Genomic DNA, 20,698 nt, shown 5'->3' with positions numbered 1-20,698 from the left:
ATCTAATTATTTGGATAATCAGCAGCCATAAAAGATAAGAGACACGGTTGAAGCGTCTCATTTTGTTCCTGCATCGTACATTTTAAATAGAATCTTATACGAATCACGGCTGAAAGTCTCCCTTCATATTTCACATATTGCCTTACATTTTTCACATTTGGCAACGTTTTCATCAATCGATTCAAATATCTAATCACGATTTGATTGTCCATGATTCATCACAAATTAATTCAAAGTTTTTTATCTGTTCTAAATGTACCTTAAAGGGAGATTTGTCAAGTATTTAGTACTCTTATCAACATGGGAGTGGACAAATATTCTGCTTAATGCAAATGTATGTATATATTTATTATTGTAAATCAATTAACAACACAAAACAATGACAAATATTGTCCAGAAACCCTCACAGGTACTGCCCTAAACTGCATGTGATTATCATAAAGTGGGCACGTCTGTAAAGGGGAGACTCGTGGGTACCCATAGAACCCATTTACATTCACTGATCTGGAGGTCAGAGGTCAAGGGACCCCTTTGAAAATGGACATGACAGGTTTTTCTTGCCAAAATTTAGCACAAGTTTGGAGCGTTATTTAACCTCCTCCTAGATAAGCTAGTATGACATGGTTGGTACCGATGGATTCATCAGGTTTTGTAGTTTCATATGTTTGCCAGTATCTTCACTCTAGCTTTAAAAGTGAGCCCACTACAACCCAAAACTCCCAAGTTGCATTAATACATTAAAGAAATTATTGGTGTTGAAACTAATTTGCATTAACGCGTTATCATCAGGTGTACAGAAACATACAAATAAAGCACAGATGTAAATGATTGTGCCTCCATATTTTGGTTTCCTCCATAAGTTTGGAGCGTTATTGAACCTCCTTTCCAACAAGCTAGTATGACATTCGTATTAATGGAGTTTTTTAGTTTCATATTTCCCGCTACAACCTCCGGAAGATCGATTGTGTTAAAGAAATTAGTGCCATTAAAACGAATTTGTGTTAACACGTTATTATGTGGTTTACTTGGACAGCAATAGTTTTCATGTAAAATATGAATGTCTATGTGTTATTGTTTTTCAAAGCTACAGCCAGAAATCTTAAAAATATCTACATCCTAAGGAGAAATTACTAGGGATGTGCATTCCAAGCAAAAATACGATTTGCAAATCACTGGGAATTAGTCGATTACTATTCGAATAATTTTTGCTGTTGCATTCAACACTGTGACTAAAAATCATAACCAGAACTGGGATCAAAACACAGTCATGCCCATGCAAAACAAAACAAATTGTAATGATTGTACATTTATCCCACTTTGGCACCGCGTTCGACTGCGTTGCCAAACAAAATGGGAGTGCTGGAAGGCCAGTTTAGCCCTGCTTGGCCTCTCTCAGTCTGATTTAGCATCAACCAGCCAGTGTGTGTATCGTCTTTACAGTCGCCCACTGCTGCTGCCTGTTTATCCATAACGGCATATGTTGTGTCTCTATCTCACCCCTGCCACTGCCTCTCCCTCACCACCCACATATATAGCCGAGTTGTCACTTTGTGCAAGATGCTGACGGTGGTGGTGTGTGTGTGTGTGTGTGTGTGTGTGTGTGTGCGCCGTGGGCTGTGCTAAGAGTATCAGAGCATCATGTGACATTTTTCTTACATGAGCTGTATGTCCAGAAGGCGGTGCAGGTGTGCTAGTATGAGTGTTTGTATATCCGACGCTGCTTGCTGATTATGTACTTTGCTTGCTTTTTACTGCCAAAGTGTACGTGTAGATGCAAGTGTGTGTGTGTGTGTGTGTGTGTGTGTGTGTGTGTGTGCGCGTGCCAGCACGCCCTGCAGGTAGAGCGCAGGTTTCCAGCAGGGTTTGTCTAGTAACAGCCGCAGCACGTGACTAAAGAACACGGGCATGAAAAAATCAATCCATCACAGACTCTCTCCCTCCCTCCTCTCTCTAGATTTCTCTCTCTCTCCACGTATCCGAATCCCAAAAATAGCTACGCCCCACGTCACTGCACCCCTCACACACACACACACACACACACACACACACACACCCGCAGACATATGCATTCTCAAAGACACACACCTAACACAAACACACACACGTCCAAACTAGCCAGCAACTGAAACTGAATTATTCAACAGAGCCAGAATGCACAGCTAGGAGAAAAGGGGAACGACAGAAATGCAGAGGGAAAGGAGAGAGAGAGAGAGAGAGAGAGAGAGAGAGAGAGAGAGAGACAGAGACACAAAGAAAAATTAAAAATATGATCTTCTACTCAATGTGCATGCAGTAAATATGGATGAGCAGACAGACGCACACAAGATCCAGGATGTTTATCTACATATATCAGATTTTCCAGTTTTGAAATAGATGTTTTAATGCCAGAATCAATGTATTTGCTTCATTTGAGTCTATGAGGAGGAAGAAGGAAGCTTTTATTGTTGTAGTCTGAGTAACGTGACGTCATATCCGTTCCGTATCCGTCAACCAAAACAAACCTCAGAGAGTCTAAAACGTTGGAGGGTCAGCGTGGATACGACCTGCACCCTCCCATGTTAAATCCAGCGTGGTAAACACTACACATCCAGTAAAGGATGGAAACACTTGACAGGAAAAGCAGAGCTAGACAGAGCAGAGCTAAAGCTGCATGCTAACTCTGTCACGGACAGGAAACGTTATCATATCGCGGTAACATTGCGGTCCAAACCTCCGTTGTCAAACGGGCCGACGCTACGACTGTAGAGCCCCCAGATACTGACATTTATGTTCTCTGCATTGAAACGGCCCCGATGGAGCTGACCATGGATGGATAAAGAGAACGGAGCTGACGGGAGAGCTAGAGACCACCTTGGAGAAGTTAGAGGAAGTAGACACGTGGGACTATGTCCGCTTTTCAAAATAAAGTGTTAACAAAGGGAACTGTAGATACAAAATACATGTATGGAAATAATATTGATGGGTTATATTCACCAGAAGTATAAAACATTACATGTCCCTTATTAATTAAAAAGAAAATACCACTAATCTGTGAGGGAAATGTCTCTATTCTTTGATTTTTGGGTTGCTGGATAATAAATGTAATAAATATAAATGTAATGAATAATTCCTGACAATGACTGATATATTTGACTTCAGGACATCTCTGACTACATACATGTGAGATGGTGAATCGTCCCAGCCCTATTAAAGAAGCATAACAACAACAGCTATTGCTACCAACGTTTCTATTGTGATTTATGCCCTAGTTGCTACACAGCAGCGTGTTTCCATATTGATTTTGCTTCCATTTCTCAATTGCCATATATGTTACAAGGGCACCTACTGTATCTGCAGTATATCAAAAAACAGCTGGCACGATGCATTCATCACATTCTCAGGGATCAATTTACAATCTGTGAACAGTGAAGCTTGTCTTCTTCAGCTGCTGTTGGGTGACCCGTTCCTCCCCCCAGCACTATCCAGTCGCTAGACATTCACATTTATTCACTTGGTAACATGTTAGCCATAAAACGTGATGGAATATAAGATTGTCTTAGAGACTTTCTACGTACCAGTGGTCAAAATATTTTCTGTGCAATTGTGAAACAGGAAGAGAGAGACGGAGAGAGACAGAAAGAGAGAGAGAGACAGAAAGAGAGAGAGAGAGGGAAATGTAGATTCCTCTCTTCCTAGAATGACCTCAGTGTTCCTCCACCTCTATGTAAGAACACTGTGAGAGGACAGACAGATAGATTTCAGCACATGCACAAACACACACCCAGACAATGTAAAAAGTAAAAACGATGCAGAGTGAAGGTACGTACTGTAGTCAAAATGTTATTGTTATAAATGACCAGATTTTCCATTAGGGGCTGTGTATTGGCAAGAATCTGGCGATGCGATATGTATCATGATAACGGTTCAATATACTGCATATATATTATAATACTGCATGCAAACAACTGCATGGTTTTATTTATTTATTTTTATGTAGTGCAATTTATTTGTTTTGTTTATGTACTGTATGTTATTTTTCCTTATTCTTTTCCCTATTACAAAACAAATAAATAAAATAAATAAATAAAATTTGAGTTCAGTGATCAATCATAGTGGAAATCAGGACCGACAGCCTGAAAAATAATTAAGGCTGTCAATCGATTAAAAAAGTTCATCGTGATTATTTGCAAACTTTATTGTCTTTATTAGCATAAAAGAATATGCTCCAATCATAACATGGCAAACTGCAGCCCAACAGGCAACAACAGCTGTCAGTGTGTCAGTGTGCTGACTTGACTATGACTTGCCCCAAACTGCATGTGATGATCATAAAGTGGTCTGTAAAGGGGAGACTTGTAGGTACCCATAGAACCCATTTACATTCACACATCTGGAGGTCAAAGGTCAAGGGACCCCTTTAAAAAATGGACATGACAGTTTTTCCTCACCTTCTTTTTTTTTTTTTTTTTTGACATTTTTCGGATTTTTTTTAAAATTTTTTAGACATTTTTCAGGGTTTTTTTTTTTTTTCATTTTGTAGACATTTTTCGGATTTTTTTTTTTTTCATTTTTTAAACATTTTTCGGATTTTTTTTAATTTTTTTAATTTTGTAGACTTTTCCGAATTGTTTTTTTTTTTTTTTTACATTTTTTAGAATTTTTTTGGATTTTTCGGATTTTTTTTTACATTTATTTTTACATTTTTCGGAATTTTTTTTTTCTTCATTTTTTAGAGATTTTTCGGATTTTTTTCTGACGTTTTTTCTGACAATTTTCAGACTTTTTTTAAGGCATTTTTTGGTATTTTTTTCGGAAAAAAGGCCCTCACACATTCACATATCTGGAGGTCAGAGGTCGAAGGACCCCTTTGAAAATGGACATGACAGTTTTTCCTCACTAAAATTTAGCGCAGGTTTGGAACGTAATTTAATCTCCCTCGCAACAAGCTAATATGACATGGTTGGTGACACTGGACTCCTTATATTTTTTCTAGTTTAATATAATGCTATCTTCACTCTAGCTTTAAAACTGAGCCCGCTACAAACTCCGAAAGATCGAATAGAGAGCCGAAGTCACGCCCCTTTCGGTGGACACCGTGGGACCTTATTTCAGAAAAAATATGAACGGTAATCAACGGAGTGAGACGGTCACAAAAGTCTCAGTTTGTTGTAAAACTGCTGAAGTATCAGACTGTGAAAATACGTCATTGGAAAGACGACACACACTAAAGTGGCGTAAGTGACGTCTCTCTCTCTGAAGCTACGATATCTCTGTGTTTCCTACTGGGATTTTTAAGAGGTTAATCAAAAACCAATAGTGTTTTGGAGAATCTATACAGTAAAACAACATATAATATCGTGATACTCATGTGTATCGATATTTTATTTTATTTATTTTCTTACACCCCTATTTTCTATATTCTAAAAATATAAACGTATAAATATAATTGTCCAAGTGTGAAGAAAAACAATCTAAATAGATTAGGCTTCCTTATGAGCTCAATTTAGTTCCTAGTTCTCAGTGTGTACTTGTGCATGTGTGTGTGTGTGTGTGTGTGTGTGTGTGTTGAGTCTGCCCGTAGGGACTCAGGATACAGATCAATTCACACATTTATTACCAGACAGTCAAAAAGGTATGAGGTAGGCAGATTGAGCCCCCAGGGCGCGCACACGCACACACACACACACACACACACACACACACACACACACACACACGCACACACTCAGGAATCATAACACATATGCAGACAGACTTCACTTCCTACTGCCAACAATTACCAACTAAACAAGACTTGCAGCTGTCAGGATGTTCTGCAAAGTATCCTCCAAAAACTTCAAACAAATGCTTTAAATTAGCGGCGCCAAAAAGGCGGAAGCGGCCAATTAGAGGGAGGAAAGGAAAGGATGCAGTGGAGGAGAGCGAGCGGAGCAGCGGTGGTGGCAGGGAGATGGGAGAGGGGAAAAAAAGAACGAATGATGGATCGGCTTTGAGCGAAAGACAAAAAGTACAGGTAGTGAAACGTGAGAGGAGACGACAAAACTTCACTTCCTATCAGTCAAGGAGAGTGAAAAGAGAGAGAGAGGGGAGGAGAGAGAGGACAGAGGCATTAGCAGAGACTCACTGTAACACTCACACTGCACCCGATTCGTCTGTTATCAGGCCGTTAAATAGAAGTTATCAGTCGCTATAAGCACCATAGATGCTGGTCAGTAGGGGCCTACTACACCTACTGTGTTGTGAAAGTGAAACTTAAAAGCAACGCGTTCTAACATGTAAAGCTGAATGAAACGTCACGTTTTGAACACAAACTTCTTTAGGTTTAGACAATAAAACTACAACTTCTTTAGGTTTAGGCAACAAAACTACAACTTCTTTAGGTTTAGACAATAAAACTACAACTTCTTTAGGTTTAGGCAAAATAAAACTACAACTTCTTTAAGTTTAGACAATAAAACTACAACTTCTTTAGGTTTATGCAACAAAACTACAACTTCTTTAGGTTTAGACAATAAAACTACAACTTCTTTAGGTTTAGACAATAAAATTACAACTTCTTTAGGTTTAGGCAATAAAAAAAAGTTTAGGGAAAAACATTGTGTTTGGGGTTAAAATAACTATGAACACAAACACAACAACACATTGTTAGTTTCACACGGGATGCGATCCCCAGTCTCCTGGGTGAAAACCCTGTGTTTTGTGTTTTTCTTTTATACCTTCTTTCAGTGATCGACCAAGTGAATACATGATAAAACCTACTAGTGGCTGTAGTAGGCCCCTACTGACCCACATCTATGGGGCTTATAGCAACTGATAACGCCTATTTAATAGCCTGACAACAGTCTAATTGGCTGCACATTGTATGTTTGTGTGTACATTATGGGAACTCACCTTCCATTTGGAGACCAAAAAGCTAGTCTCTCTGCATGGTAAACCATTACATCTTATGGTTAAGACTTTGTTTTTTTGGTTAGGGTTAGGGTTAGGCATGTAGCCCTTATGGTAGGGTAAGTCTCTAAGTCAATGCAATGTCTGTCTAAGTGACAAAAACAGGTTTGTGCTCTGGCTGCAGTGTAGCTGGCCAACCCTGAGTGTTTGACTCTCCACCGCTTTGTGTTAAATGATTTATATGCAGACAGGCAGCTTGACTCTCTCTCTCTCTCTCTATCTCTCTCTCTCTCCATTGTTTCTCATTAGTCTACCCCTCTCTATAATGTCTCTGTCTTTCTGACTCCCCCTCCCTCCTTTCTTTATTTCTGTCACTCCATAGTTCATCTCACTGTTCTGTCTCTCTACTCCAGCTGCATATTAGCAGCAGAGCGGGAACAGAATTTGACCTCATACCCGGCTCTGAAATTCACTTTTTGAAGTATTTTTTTATCTGCCACTTTTGAAATCTGTGCGCTAAATGAAGGAATAACATTTTAGATATGATGTTCTATATATTTTACACGAAAAATAGATGACATGCATGGTAAATTACAGTGTTCGAATTACACCTCGGCTTGCAGGGGGAGCCCTATTTTTCGGGGCTGGGAGGGTACTGTACACAGTACTGTACTTTGTTGGTTGCATAAAAACACAATTCAAATGATTAAGAAATAAATTATTGTATTTTTATTTACATATTTGCTTTGATTAAAAAAAAAAATCTTGGCATCAGTAGTTTTAATGATGTATTATAAGCTGTTTAGTGTTAGTGTTAGGAAGTTAAACAGGTCATAATTCCCTCTCTTGTATCTATTTTATATTGATGATCTGGACATTTGACACATTGCTTTGCTTAGCTTTTGTTGGACTTTTTACTTCACAACACCTCACACTACATTATTCAAGCACACCCACATTGACACTACTGATTTCACTGACTAACACACTCCATAAGTACATTTAATTCTTAATTCATATTATTTGTTATAATAAATACTTTATATTATTTGGCATTTTGTGTCCGTTCCCGTTTTTGTCATGGCCCACAGGCCGGGTTATGACAAATTGGGGGCTCGTCCGGGATTATATTTTAAAACTTCTCCTTCAAACAACTGGATCTATTCAAGTTTCTTCAAAAATCGCAATAAATTGTAATATCAAATTGTGTAGAATCGCAATACATATTGAATCGGCAATGTTAGTAGGTGTTGTGTTTTTCACTTACTGCATTTATCCCCTTACCCAAATGTCTGAAAGACAAAACAAACTTTTTACCTCATGTTAACAGTGTGGCAACACAGAAACACACATATGTTCCATTATAACGCTATAAACTTTCCTAACAATCAGGTCTCTACGTCAACTGGAGGACGTAAGAGTGTAGAGGGTTGAAGGAAGGGGGAGCAGCGTATCGCTATACTGAAAAGTGCCTCTTTTCAAGCAGCTCCTGTTACTTTTAGGCTAGCCTGACGTCAAAGATAAAGACTCATGGATGTGACCAGATTGAGGAGAGAGCAGAGTGTGCACTGAGAGTTCATGTATGTTTGTTGAAAGAACAAAATGAAAGGAGAGACTAAAAAGTAGGCAGCATAAGAATGACTGACCTCACAGACTGCAATAAACAAAATGCATTCAAACACGCAAATCCTGAACACACACACACACACATGCAAAAGAAAACTGAGCTGATGTTAAGTCTCTGTGTAGTTATCAGCTGACAGTTGCAAGCTGGAGAAAGGCCAATAAATAATTTAGATTCTGCAGTGAACGTAGATCACTGACTCTCCACATCCACCCAAAAACCACCCAGGTCCCTCCATCCGTCTGTTCCTGGGTCTGTTTCTCACTTTGTCCCCGTCTGTCTCTCTTGATCACTTACTGTACCGTACAGTACGTACAGTACGTCTCTGGACCCGACTCACATTATTGCAAAGGAAGTGAGAGACCTGACTTTTCTCCGTGGTGGCCTGGTGGTCAGGTACACTAAATATGCGGATGTCAGACACACTCGCAGACCTGAACAATATTAGTGTGCTTCCCTTGACAAAATCAGGAAGTAACACATACAACAGGCATTACACCAACCTACATATACAGTACATACTGCATACTGCATACTGCGTTCCTCAGTAGTATGCAGTATGAAACAGTTAAAGTCATGTATTTTGCAGTATGCTGAACCAGGCTTTAGCCTTTAAACCAGCTCTTAAAACAAACTCGTACCACTATTACAATATTATCTAACAATACAACTTTGATTTAGTAGTTTATGTTCTGTTAGTTTACTTTATAAGATACTGCAGGTTTAAACTATTTATTCTAACAGCTCATAGTGAAGTCAGACGAACAGGATCATCAACGAGGGGAGACGGGAAATATTAAACATTGATCCACAACATCTACTCAAACTGCTTTTTCAGTTCCAGCAACTAAACAGTGGACTGATCTCCTCCAGATGTTAGAGTCATGTTAAAAAGGGTCATGTTGTCTCAGCAGGTATCTCTCTGCCCCGTCAGAGGCTGCTCTTTTCCTCCTCTTCCCTCTTCCCTCGCCACTCTGCTGCTCTGTAGCCGCTCTGTGAGCGTCACCGGCCGGGCGATTGTGGAGCTTTTCAACTCCATAAAGGCAGATAAACAGGTTCCTGTTCATTTATAATGGAATATTTGTGTTGTGATATTTAAACAAAACTATCCATCAACAAGGAAATAAAAGACGGGTCTCTAGAGAGCTCCAGCTCATAGCGGTCTGTGAGCGTGACCGCCCGGCTGGCTGGAGAGGTTGCGACCCCGGCAGGTGCTATAGCTAGCTGTCACGGCAGTTTGTGGAGCTTCTAAACTCCGAAAACGTCGGAGCAAATGTTCGATTCAACATCTGATATCGTAAAACTGTCGATATTCAAAATCTACACAGTTGATTTCTCACCTCAGAAATGTTCAGAAGTGAATTTAGTGATGAAATAGCTACGAAACATGTAAAAAAAGAGAGCTGTTTTTGGCTGTTGTTGTTGTTGTAACCGTAGCCTGTAGCGGTCCAGCGCTTTGCATTTTGGGATACAGTAGGCGAGATAGACTGATCTGATGCAGACTGGAGATTTTTTCCAAATCAGTACGACATCCGGGTATTTTTGGTATACTGTAGATTTTGCTTTTGTTCGCATACTACATGCTACATTTTGGCCAAATCAGTACGTACTACTAATATAGTATGAGGTTGTACTACTAGTATAGTATGAGGTTGTACTACTAGTATAGTATGAGGTTATACTACTAGTATAGTATGAGGTAGTACTACTAGTATAGTATGAGGTTGTACTACTAGTATAGTATGAGGTTGTGCTACTAGTATAGTATGAGGTAGTACTACTAGTATAGTATGAGGTTGTGCTACTAGTATAGTATGAGGTAGTACTACTAGTATAGTATGAGGTTGTACTACTAGTATAGTATGAGGTTGTACTACTAGTATAATAGTACATATAAAGTATATTTGACACAGAAGAGGGAGGTTGACTCCTTAGTGAAACAGCTGAGCCAAGACATTAAACCTCGTCTTGAATGGTCATTTGATCCGTCATTGATTCTGGGTCACATGATCAGATATGGAACTGGGAGATTAAGGCCCTATTAAAGCACATAAACACAAAACTCATGGCATCTACAGTAAGCACCAACTAACGGCATGCATGCTGAATTAACACGGTTTATATAGTCCACAGAATATTCTAATTTAACATCTTCTGATTATGAAAGGGTGGTTGATTCATAATAAAACACATTACTTGTATTATATTTCATATTGAGCTGGCTACTATAGATAGCTAGAACATAATATTGACTTCCTCTCCATTTACAACGGCACAGGAAAACACACTTAAGTGAACGCTGATGACGCAGGCAACACCATATGGTACGTGTGTAGTGCAGTGTATGTGTGTAGTGTAGTGTATGTGTGTTTTGTTATGCTTGCTAAAATTAGTGTCCTGCAGATGTGCACATTATGAACTTAGCTGACACTTAATACCTATCTGCACAGAAACAAACAAGTGAATACATGATTTGCAGTTGGTTTACATTAACTCCTGGTGTGGATTCAACAAGGTCAAATGGGCATTTAAGGTCAAAGGTCAGTGGGGCAGCCAACGGGGGATTTAATTTCTAAAGGTCATATACAGGATTATCCGTTTAGTTTCAACTTTCCCCCAGCAGCATGTAACAGGATATGTTATTTCTGAGCACATTATCAGCCTCCTCCTCATGGCTCTGGATCTAACCTGTGACGGGAGACTTTGGCCAATCACAGGCCATTTCTGAGAGAGAGAGAGCGTTCCTATTGGCTGTTCATTCAACGGAGGCAGCTGTCAATCACTCGCGAACTCCGATCAAACGATCAAACTAGGCAGCGCCGATCAAATATGAATCAATATTCTGTTACTGTAATGTCTATTTCTCTCCTCAGATGTTGTCAGAAACATCTTGTAGTGTACTGTTTAGCTGTAAAATGAGAACGTTTGTGACCCCGGCTAGTGGACGGTGCTTGGTGTTTCCTCAACTGATCTCAACATGGCTGCCGGGTCACAAACTCTCACTTTACAGCTGATTGGTTGTTTTCCTCTGGTCTGTGAAATCCTGCAGATGCCGTTAGGAGCATTAAAGGAGCATCTCCTTTAATATTTTTATCTAAATGTTTATTTTCCCTGGCATCTGTTATTTTGTCTTGTTGTTCCTTTTACAGTTTTGCACGTCTTTGTAATTAAACCTTTATGACCAGTTTGTGAAATAAAGGCAAATACTTTTTTTTATTTTTTTTAAGTTACCGTAAATTGCAAAGTAGGTCAAAAATCAACTTTTTTGTTTTTAATAAAATAAAATAAAATGTGTATGTAGGCTAATTATTTTAGTTTTGTCTTCTTTTTGTCTTCTTGTTCAACTGTCTATGTACAGTATATGTACCTTTGTTAATGAGCATGATTTCAATCAAAGAAAGCATTAAATTAAATAAATAAGATTAGATTTTTTACACTCTTAAGATTAAGTAGATTATTAAATACTTTTTTTTTTTTTAAATGATCCAGTTAGTGGTATCAAATTCCTATTAAAATGTGACTTCTCTGTTGATAAAACCCAGATTAAGTTAGCAAATTTTCATCGGCAAGCACTGACAGCATATCTTACAAACATAACTTTTATAGGTATTCAATATGAAACAATGACGACATTCAATATAAGAAAATAGGACTTTTTTTTATCACACATGATTTAATAAAGGAATACTGACAGTTGGTTACTCAATAAAAGAGGTTATGTATTATCTTATAAAGAATTAAACCAGAAAGTGTCCTTATACTTCTACGAAACCCCTGGTATTGTTGATCAATCTTTCAATTCAGAGGACTGTGTGGAAAATATTTATATGTGAGGTAGTAATATAGTGAAAGAGATTAACAAACATATTAGAAACACCTTCAGTTATGTTTCTGTGCCTTCATCTGGATGTTTTTGGTCTTCCTTATTTGAGGATGTACAGTGGGAGAAAGCTTGGTGATAAATACTGCATCAATGACAAACTTAAGGAAGTGTCTTTCAAGATATTACATAGAATTTACCCGGTAAAATGTGATTTCATGGTAAGAAAATAAACCCTGTATAGTTATACTGTCCCATCCTTATGTCCCAATCAGCCTTAATTCACCCGACACTAAAGCATGCACTCATTCTTAACTAACATTAAATTCAGAGATTATCCTGACACTGTGTGTCTAAGGTTCAGCATGTTTATTAAGCTCAATGTGAAAGGTAAATGCTGGTATTCATTGTATTTAACAAGGCACTATTTGCCTATTTCAAATGGCACAGTAACACCCTGAACTCTGTAATGCTAATTCTAATTAAACAACCAAATATCTGTATCTAAAACGTGGATGTGAGAGAATAGTTTTTTTTATATGCTACTACTCCCATGGGTCCAGTCAGTTCACACAGCTAAATAAAGCCGTGGGTCATAATTCTGCTGAATCCACTGAGACTCGTACATCTGGTGAATCCAAAAGCTGTTTCAGTCTCTGCTCGGTGAAATACCGGTCACGTGCATCATCATCATCTGGTGACACTTCTGATGGCTGCAGGTTGGTAATGAATGAATCACAGTCATCCTCCTTTAATTTAATGAACTATACCATTAATATTTATGAGCCCTTTTCTTCATTATGCAATAAGATTCACTGTATTACCACTAAGAAGAAAAAACTGTTAAAACTAGGGACTCGATCTGTGAATGTGAGGCTGAATTGTGACACAAATAGTCAGTGGTCATGTCTATAATGTTAAATGCAGCGGTACATGTCCATCGGGTCCGGCGAGGACACTATAGGTTAAAAAACGTATATTGCCAAGAAGTTCGTTCCATTGCAACATCAATGCCCAGCAGCAGAGCTTATTTCCGCCATTTTGGACTGAAAGCAACCACCAGACGCCAGGAAAACATTGTACAAAAGTAAAACTAAATGATCTCTATTCTATTGTCATATTCTACCGAAATGTCCTGTGTTGAAAAATATTATAACTAGAATGGCACTCGGAGAGCGCAGACCTCCGCCAAGGTGCGTGACTTTAAAAACTGATCACAGCTCACAGCTGGCGGTACCATGAGGTAGTCGGCTTGTTATTAACACGGTGTGTTTCAGTATAACGTATCGGCGGATGCCTCTCACATTCAGCAGCCTTGTTATGTCTGTATAACGTTTCACTATGTTGTCTCTCATCCGCTTTGTTCTTTCTCACCGCGGATGGACAGCAGCTCCCCCCGCACCTCGATGTCTCGCCACACATCCACACACGGATCTCTCTGCTCTCAGAAGGAGGCGGGGTCACGCGACATCAACGCGTCATCAGTTACACTACACATATGTTATACTCTGTGGTCTTAATGCTCAGGCTGATCGGAATCCTTAAACATATTCCTGAATCCGTATCATGAGCCGGATCGCCACCAAAATCTAATGGGTCGTTCATTGTGCCACACCCCACCCCTCCAAAATATTTCATTCAAATCCATCACGGACTTTTGGAGTAATCCTGCTAACAGACAGACAGACAGACAAACCAACGCCGGTGAAAACATAACCTCCTTCCGAGGCCTTCGGTCTCGGCGGAGGTAATAAGCGTTTTCAGTCCAATATGGTGGCAGCGGCTAGATTTGTCTCTTTGCTTATATACTCTTTGACTAGTGGGCGCGCTGCTCCACTCAACTGGCCGTTCAAGCGGTGACGTACCCTATCGTTGAATGCACCTGATTGGTCCCTGGTTTTCTGCTCGCCGTTTCAAACAGGAAACGACGTGGCGGCCTGCTCGTAAACTTTTCTGTTATCCCGTCTAAATCATCCACCAAAATCTACTTCTGAAAACATTTTAAATTAGAAACAGGCAATGCCTCTGCTGAATCTGGTTTCATTTAAGAACTAAATTGCCTAGTTTCACCAGGTTTCGTGAGCCGGACGGGCTCATTTATAAAAGGACTGTTCCTGCTTTTTCATTTTGAAAGAGCAACGGCCAATGAGGGAACTCCAACGCTCGGCTGACCAATCGTGTAACTTCAACATTCAGTCACTCTGACTTTTGCATTTGTAGGATTTTTGGCTGGCCCGCCTCTGTGTACTGTAATGACTATTTCTCTCCTCAGATGTTCTCAGAAACATCTTGCAGTGTTCTGTTTAGCTGTAAAATGAGAAAGTTTGTGACCCGGCAGCCATGTTGAGATCAGTTAAGGAAATACCAAGCACCGCCAGCCGGAGCAAACTTTCTCATTTTACATTTATTATGGAATTGATGCCAAATGATACCAAAAATATTCTGCCTCCTGCTGGTTTAATGTTCAGTGTTTGGCAGTATGACCCTGATATTAACTATTTCTTTCCCAATATGACATCATACACATCTTTAATGTATGATGACAAAGTATCTGTGGTGGGGGGATTGTAAGTGTGGGCCTGTTGTGGTGAGATTTGGAGACTTTGACCCTAGCATGAAGAAAGAATGGAGGTTCAAAAGCAGCTTTCAGTCTCTCAGTGAAGATACATGCATAGATAAATTGCTGGGTGCCACTCTGAGGATTATTTGCTGACAATGTTGTACAAGAAGTGGGTTTTAACACAGCACGGTATATATCCAGAGAACAGTGTGTAAAAATAGATTAAAGACTTTGATTGGGGTTAATATTACCAAAGATAAGCAATTGAAGTCTACCTTCACTCCATCAAATATCATTTTTCTGATCTGAAATATTCTAACCAGTTGCCTGAAAGCACATCAGCTGATGAGACACTGAACATCTGGATGTATGTCCACAGTGGTGCAGTGGTGTCTGGAGTCACCTGAGACGACCTCATGATTAACATTGTTACCACGTGCACGACTACCTCAACCGTCTCAAGCTTTTAGCACATGAGGTAATTCAGTAATCCATTCAGTTAAGCATGAATCGGGCAGATATATAACTAAATCCTCAACAAAGAAATGGGTGATTTCATACCTGATTATTGATGAGAGCTTTACTGGGAAGAGCTTCAGAAGATGCTGTGGGGTTTTTGTCTTTGAAATATCGATTGAAGGAGGTTATGAAAATCTCAAATAGCACTTCATTAAACCCATTTTGTTCCGTCTAACCTCATCTTGGTTAGTTTGGCCACATTAAGCCACACAATAACATCATCTGTGTCTCAAATGTACTCCAGATTGCCCACAATAGACCAAGTTATATACCGAGGACGGACAGTATAATGTACTCCCTGGTGAGAGGTGGGGATAAAATGCTGTACTATAGCTACACCTCACAATTCATTACAATCCAATAAACAACAACACCACAAAGCACAGCTTCAGAAATTACCGATAAATTGAATCACAGACTCAGCAAATATTGAACATTACAAGCTTCACCAAGGTTGGAGTTATTGCAGAGCTGGATTACATTAGATCGTCTACTAGCGTTCGTGTTATTGTATCAAACGCCTCGACGTCGGTGTTGGTGTTGGTGTTGGTGTTGGTGTTGGGACCGTGTACCTGAAGGACCTGAAATATCCCAAATACTGTAGATACATTACTGCAGATTCAGCAAAAATATAATATGAAACTCTCCTCAGCAGCTGCTTTCTAGACCGTCACCGACCGTTTCCAAGAAACCAACCGCCCTCACTAATGTCAGCAGAGATGTTAAACCTCATCTGTTTTCTGTGTTTAGATAATAATATCTGGGCAAACACTGTTATACAATCTTGAAATTAAGTAATACATACTCATAGTTCTGCATCTAAAGCTATTTAAATATTAGATTAACCTAAGAATTGTATCAAGAACAACACCTAATCATGTTCCTCTGTGTCCTCCGGTGCTCCTAACGGCATCTGCAGGATTTCACAGACCGGAGGAAAACAACCAATCAGAGCCGAGCTGGAGCCTTGCCGTCTCTGAGCAGCTGTCAATCACTCACAAACTCCGACCAAACGGTCAAACTAGCCAGCGCTGATCAAATATGAATCAGTATTCTGTTACTGTAATGTCTATTTCTCTCCTCAGATGTTCTCAGAATCATCTTGTAGTGTACTGTTTAGCTGTAAAATGAGAAAGTTTGTGACCCCGGCAGCCATGTTGAGATCGAGGGGGGCAGCAGGCTAAGCAGGAAGTTCCAGACGTCCCTCTCCCCAGCAACGTTTTCCATCTCTTCCTGGGGGACCCCGAGGCGTTCCTAGGCCAGACCAGATATATAATCTCTCCAGCGTGTTCTGGGTCTAACCTGGGGCCTCTTACCAGTTGGACGTGCCCGGAAAACCTCCAAAGGGTGGCGTCCAGGAGGCATCCTGATCAGATGCCTGAACCACCTCAGCTGGCTCCTTTCGACGCTGATGTCCCTCCGGATGTTTGAGCTCCTCACCCTCTCTCTAAGGCTGAGCCCAGCCACCCTACGGAGGAAGCTCATTTCGGCCGCTTGTATCCACGATCTCATTCACTACCCAAAGCTCATGACCACAGGTGAGGACTGGAACGTAGATGGACCGGTAAATCGAGAGCTTTGCCTTCCGGCTCAGCTCCCTCTTCAACACAACGGTTAACGGTACAGCGCCCGCATAACTGCTGACACCGCACCGAACCGGCTGTATACCAGCCAAATATACTGCTGTATACAGCTATATGACTGTATACAGCAGACTAGTTGTCATAGGAAAAGCACATTACTAATAACATTAACAACGGCTCCGTGTTATTCATGTGTCGCAGTGAGCCGTGACAGCGAGCCAGCATGCACGTTGCCAAGACCCTGAAACTGAAGCAGCTAAATGGAATTCAGCCATCATCATTATGTTTTATCATTTACACGTTTGCTTATCCGACTGTGACGTCTCAAAATGTCCTCTTTAAAAAAAACAGGTCGATCACAACTTGCCGCTCACAGGAAAGTCGTCTGAACTTTAACCTAACAGGGTCCATCTTAAGCCACTTTATATGTATTTCAAAAGCCAGATCTATAGTTTCCTGTGTACACGGCCTCACATGTTGAAGCCCCAGGAGACCCTCTGAACATTGGCCCCTTTTTCCTAGCCAGTATTGTTATTCTTTCTCCATTTTGTTATCAGGAGTTGAAATCATTTTTTCTTTCTCAGCCATCAGTTAGTTTTGCATTTCTTTTCTATCGGTACAATACGTAAACACAAGCCGTCTGCATTTTTATTGAAATGGAATACCCTTACATACCCTGTAAGCAAGGAACACATCCTGATCAATAACCAAACTGACACCCCAAAGTAAGAAATCCACCATTTCAAAACATTACAAATGACTAAATTCATTCGGTATAAATGCACTATTTCAAGACTGCATGTGAATCTTAGAGTTATTAACTCGCTGTATAGTATTTAGGAAAGCAAATCTATGAATATTGAACATCAGATTTCCTGCAAACACACTCTCTCTCTCTCTCTCTCTCCCTCTCTCTCTCTCACTAACACACTCATGTCTGTCATTTAGACGGTGAATAGACGTGATTCAGAGGCTCTATAAGTAGCTCCTGCATTTCACCACTGGAGCAAGCCCAATTAGTGTGTGTAGTTATGTCACGGCTCGAGCATCAGCGTGGATCAATACAATCATTACTCCAATTTCCCCTCTTGTCATTAAGACTCACACACGGAAACTTAACTTCCACATTTTGTGTATGCGTTCACTCACACAGACACACGAACCCTGCCAACGAAAATAGACTGAAATCACTGGCACCCCCGAATGGTGCAATACATGCTGCTTTCATGAAAGATGGAAATGCTGGAAATTTAACACTGTCATACTTAGTGGTTGTAAGTGCACGCACACACACACACACAGTTTGAAATGGTGGCACATTCATTCAGTGACACCTGCAGCTTGTGTGATTAAGAGGAGGCTTAAAATGGGGAAAATCATGTGCCTCCTCCGGTGTCCTCCAGTGTCCTCCGGTGTCCTCCGGTGTCCTCCGGGGCTCCTAACAAGCTGCAGTTGTTTCAATTAAATAGCAAACACATGACCAACATGCTGCCCTGTTTATGCACCGTATAACGATGTCATGTATTGTTGCTGTCGTGATTCAACGTTGTCTTTTTATGTGTTGGATGCTGCTGTTTGACCCCGCCTTGGCTATAGGTCTGCACTTGTAAAAGAGGTTTTAATCTCGATGTGACTTCCTAGTTAAATAAAGGTTTATGATAACAGCATCTGCAAGATTTCACAGACCAGGAGCAAAACAAGCAGTAAGAGCTGATCTGCTGATCTGCTGTCCAGCTGCCATCTATGAGAACCGGCTGTCAATCACTCACGAACTCCGACCAAACGGGTCAAACTAGGCAGCGCTGATCAAATATGAATCAATATTCTGTTACGTTAATGCCTATTTCTCTCCTCAAATGTTTTCAGAATCATCTTGTAGTGCACGGTTTAGCTGGAAAATGAGAAGGTTTGTGACGCCGCCGGCGCCACCATTGTGAAATCTGTTGAAGGAACAGCAAGTTTCGGTCACATGACCGGAGCACAGCCAATAGGAACGCTCTCTCGCAATAAAACGACCTGTGATTGGTCAAAGTCTCCCGTCATGGGCTAGATGTTTTTAAAGGGTTCATACTTGTATTCTGGGTTTCTACTAGAACATGTTTACATGCTTTAATGTTTTCAAAAAAAAACGTTATTTTCCTCATACTGTCTGCTTGAATATACTTTTATTTACCCTCCTGTCTGAAACACAGAATGGTGTTGCAACAGAATTGCGTTGCTAGGCAACAGCTTGGGTCCATGTTTACTTCCTGTCAGCTGATGTCATTCAGTAACAGGAATATAAACTGGGGACACATTCAGAGTGTTTATGTTTAAAACTGTGAAATGGTCTAAATATTGTAGATTTGTAATATCACAAAAGGACAGAAATCCTGACGGCTTGTTTCAAACGTATTGCACAGTTTCTGAATACGGGGCTGTGTGTGTGTTTCTCTGTGCATGGATTAAGCGTTTCGATACTTTCACGGTATTTATATAGAACTTAAAACCTGCTTTATAATATAAAAGACATGCAAATGTCACTTTTTTTTTACAATATGGTACCTTTAAAGTCTAGTTATCTCTCAGAACACTTGAATTATAACATGTTGATAAAGGTTATTATGGGATTTTTTGCCCAATGATGCCAAACATATACTGCCTACTGCCAGCTTTAACAGCCTTCTATACTCACACCTACTACCTCTACACACACACACACACACACACACACACCATATCTAGAAAGACACCTGCATCATGCTGATATGGGAGCTTGTGTGTGCATCACTGCAAGGACGCACACACGTACACACACACACAAACACACACACACACACACACACAAATTGTAGATTATTTTCATCTCTTCTCCCTTCCCCCCTTCCCTCGCTCTCCTGTTTATATAGCGGCGCGAGGCCTATACTGCACATGCATGCTGACATCAGCAACCAGCAGCGCCATCTAGACCCCCCCCCCCATCCACATTATTACACACACCACCACACACACACACACACACACAGGACACATACATCAAGCAGGTCCCTCGCGACTGTGACATGAAATTACAAACAGATGTGATTGATGGTGACCAACAGCCTCATAAAAGCCCCCCCCTTCCTCTTAATTAACTATACATTACATGTGAAGCATCTCGTCCTGTATAGCCTACCTCACATCTGCTCAAATGTGACAAGTAGTTCAATCTTTAAGTTTAAGCCACTTGGACTATTGCTCACCTGTATGGTCTTCAGTGTATTGCGGAAACTACAAATTGCCCAAAACAGAGCTGCAAGACTAGTTAGTTACACTGCCCCATGAGACCGAACACAGACAGCATGCATCATAAACTGTCATGGTTACCAGTAGAGAAAAGACTCGCCTTAAGCACAGCGACATTCTTTAGTAACAGCATTTATTCTTCTAAACCTCTATGCAGAGACGTTCACAGTAATTTCACTAGAACAGCAGGTGATGGCCAAATCATGTTACCTCACCCGAAATCTAATGCCTTAAAAAAGAAAAGTCATTTATGGTGCCATCAATCAATCATTGGAATAGCTGCCCTCTTTACATCCGTCAATCCTCTAACAAATCCTCATTCAAATACCATCTAAGAACACATTACTGGAGCAGCTGATTGATAGTCCAGTGTCGGTCATGTATGGTTTTTCTTTTGTTCCTTTTCCCTGATGATGATGGGCCTGGAGGCTAAATGGTTGTGGAAGATTGTGTATGAATGT

The 20,698-nt window shown here is 40.3% G+C and overlaps 1 protein-coding gene and 1 long non-coding RNA gene across 16 annotated transcripts in view; one reads left to right on the top strand and one right to left on the bottom strand.

The window, feature by feature from the left end:
* The window catches only part of cacna1aa (calcium channel, voltage-dependent, P/Q type, alpha 1A subunit, a), a 132,159-nt gene that overhangs the window by 108,965 nt on the left and 2,496 nt on the right, over window positions 1–20,698 (bottom strand). The gene's annotated exons all lie outside the window — the stretch shown is intronic.
* LOC119502177 lies at window positions 13,170–19,388 on the top strand. Its single transcript, XR_005210018.1, has 3 exons — window positions 13,170–13,181; window positions 13,302–13,304; window positions 19,166–19,388. It is a non-coding gene; the product is annotated as an uncharacterized LOC119502177 (long non-coding RNA).

The sequence above is a fragment of the Sebastes umbrosus genome, chromosome 14, assembly GCF_015220745.1.
Source record: "Sebastes umbrosus isolate fSebUmb1 chromosome 14, fSebUmb1.pri, whole genome shotgun sequence".
NCBI lineage: Eukaryota > Metazoa > Chordata > Actinopteri > Perciformes > Sebastidae > Sebastes > Sebastes umbrosus.
This window is presented reverse-complemented; position numbering and strand designations above follow the sequence as displayed.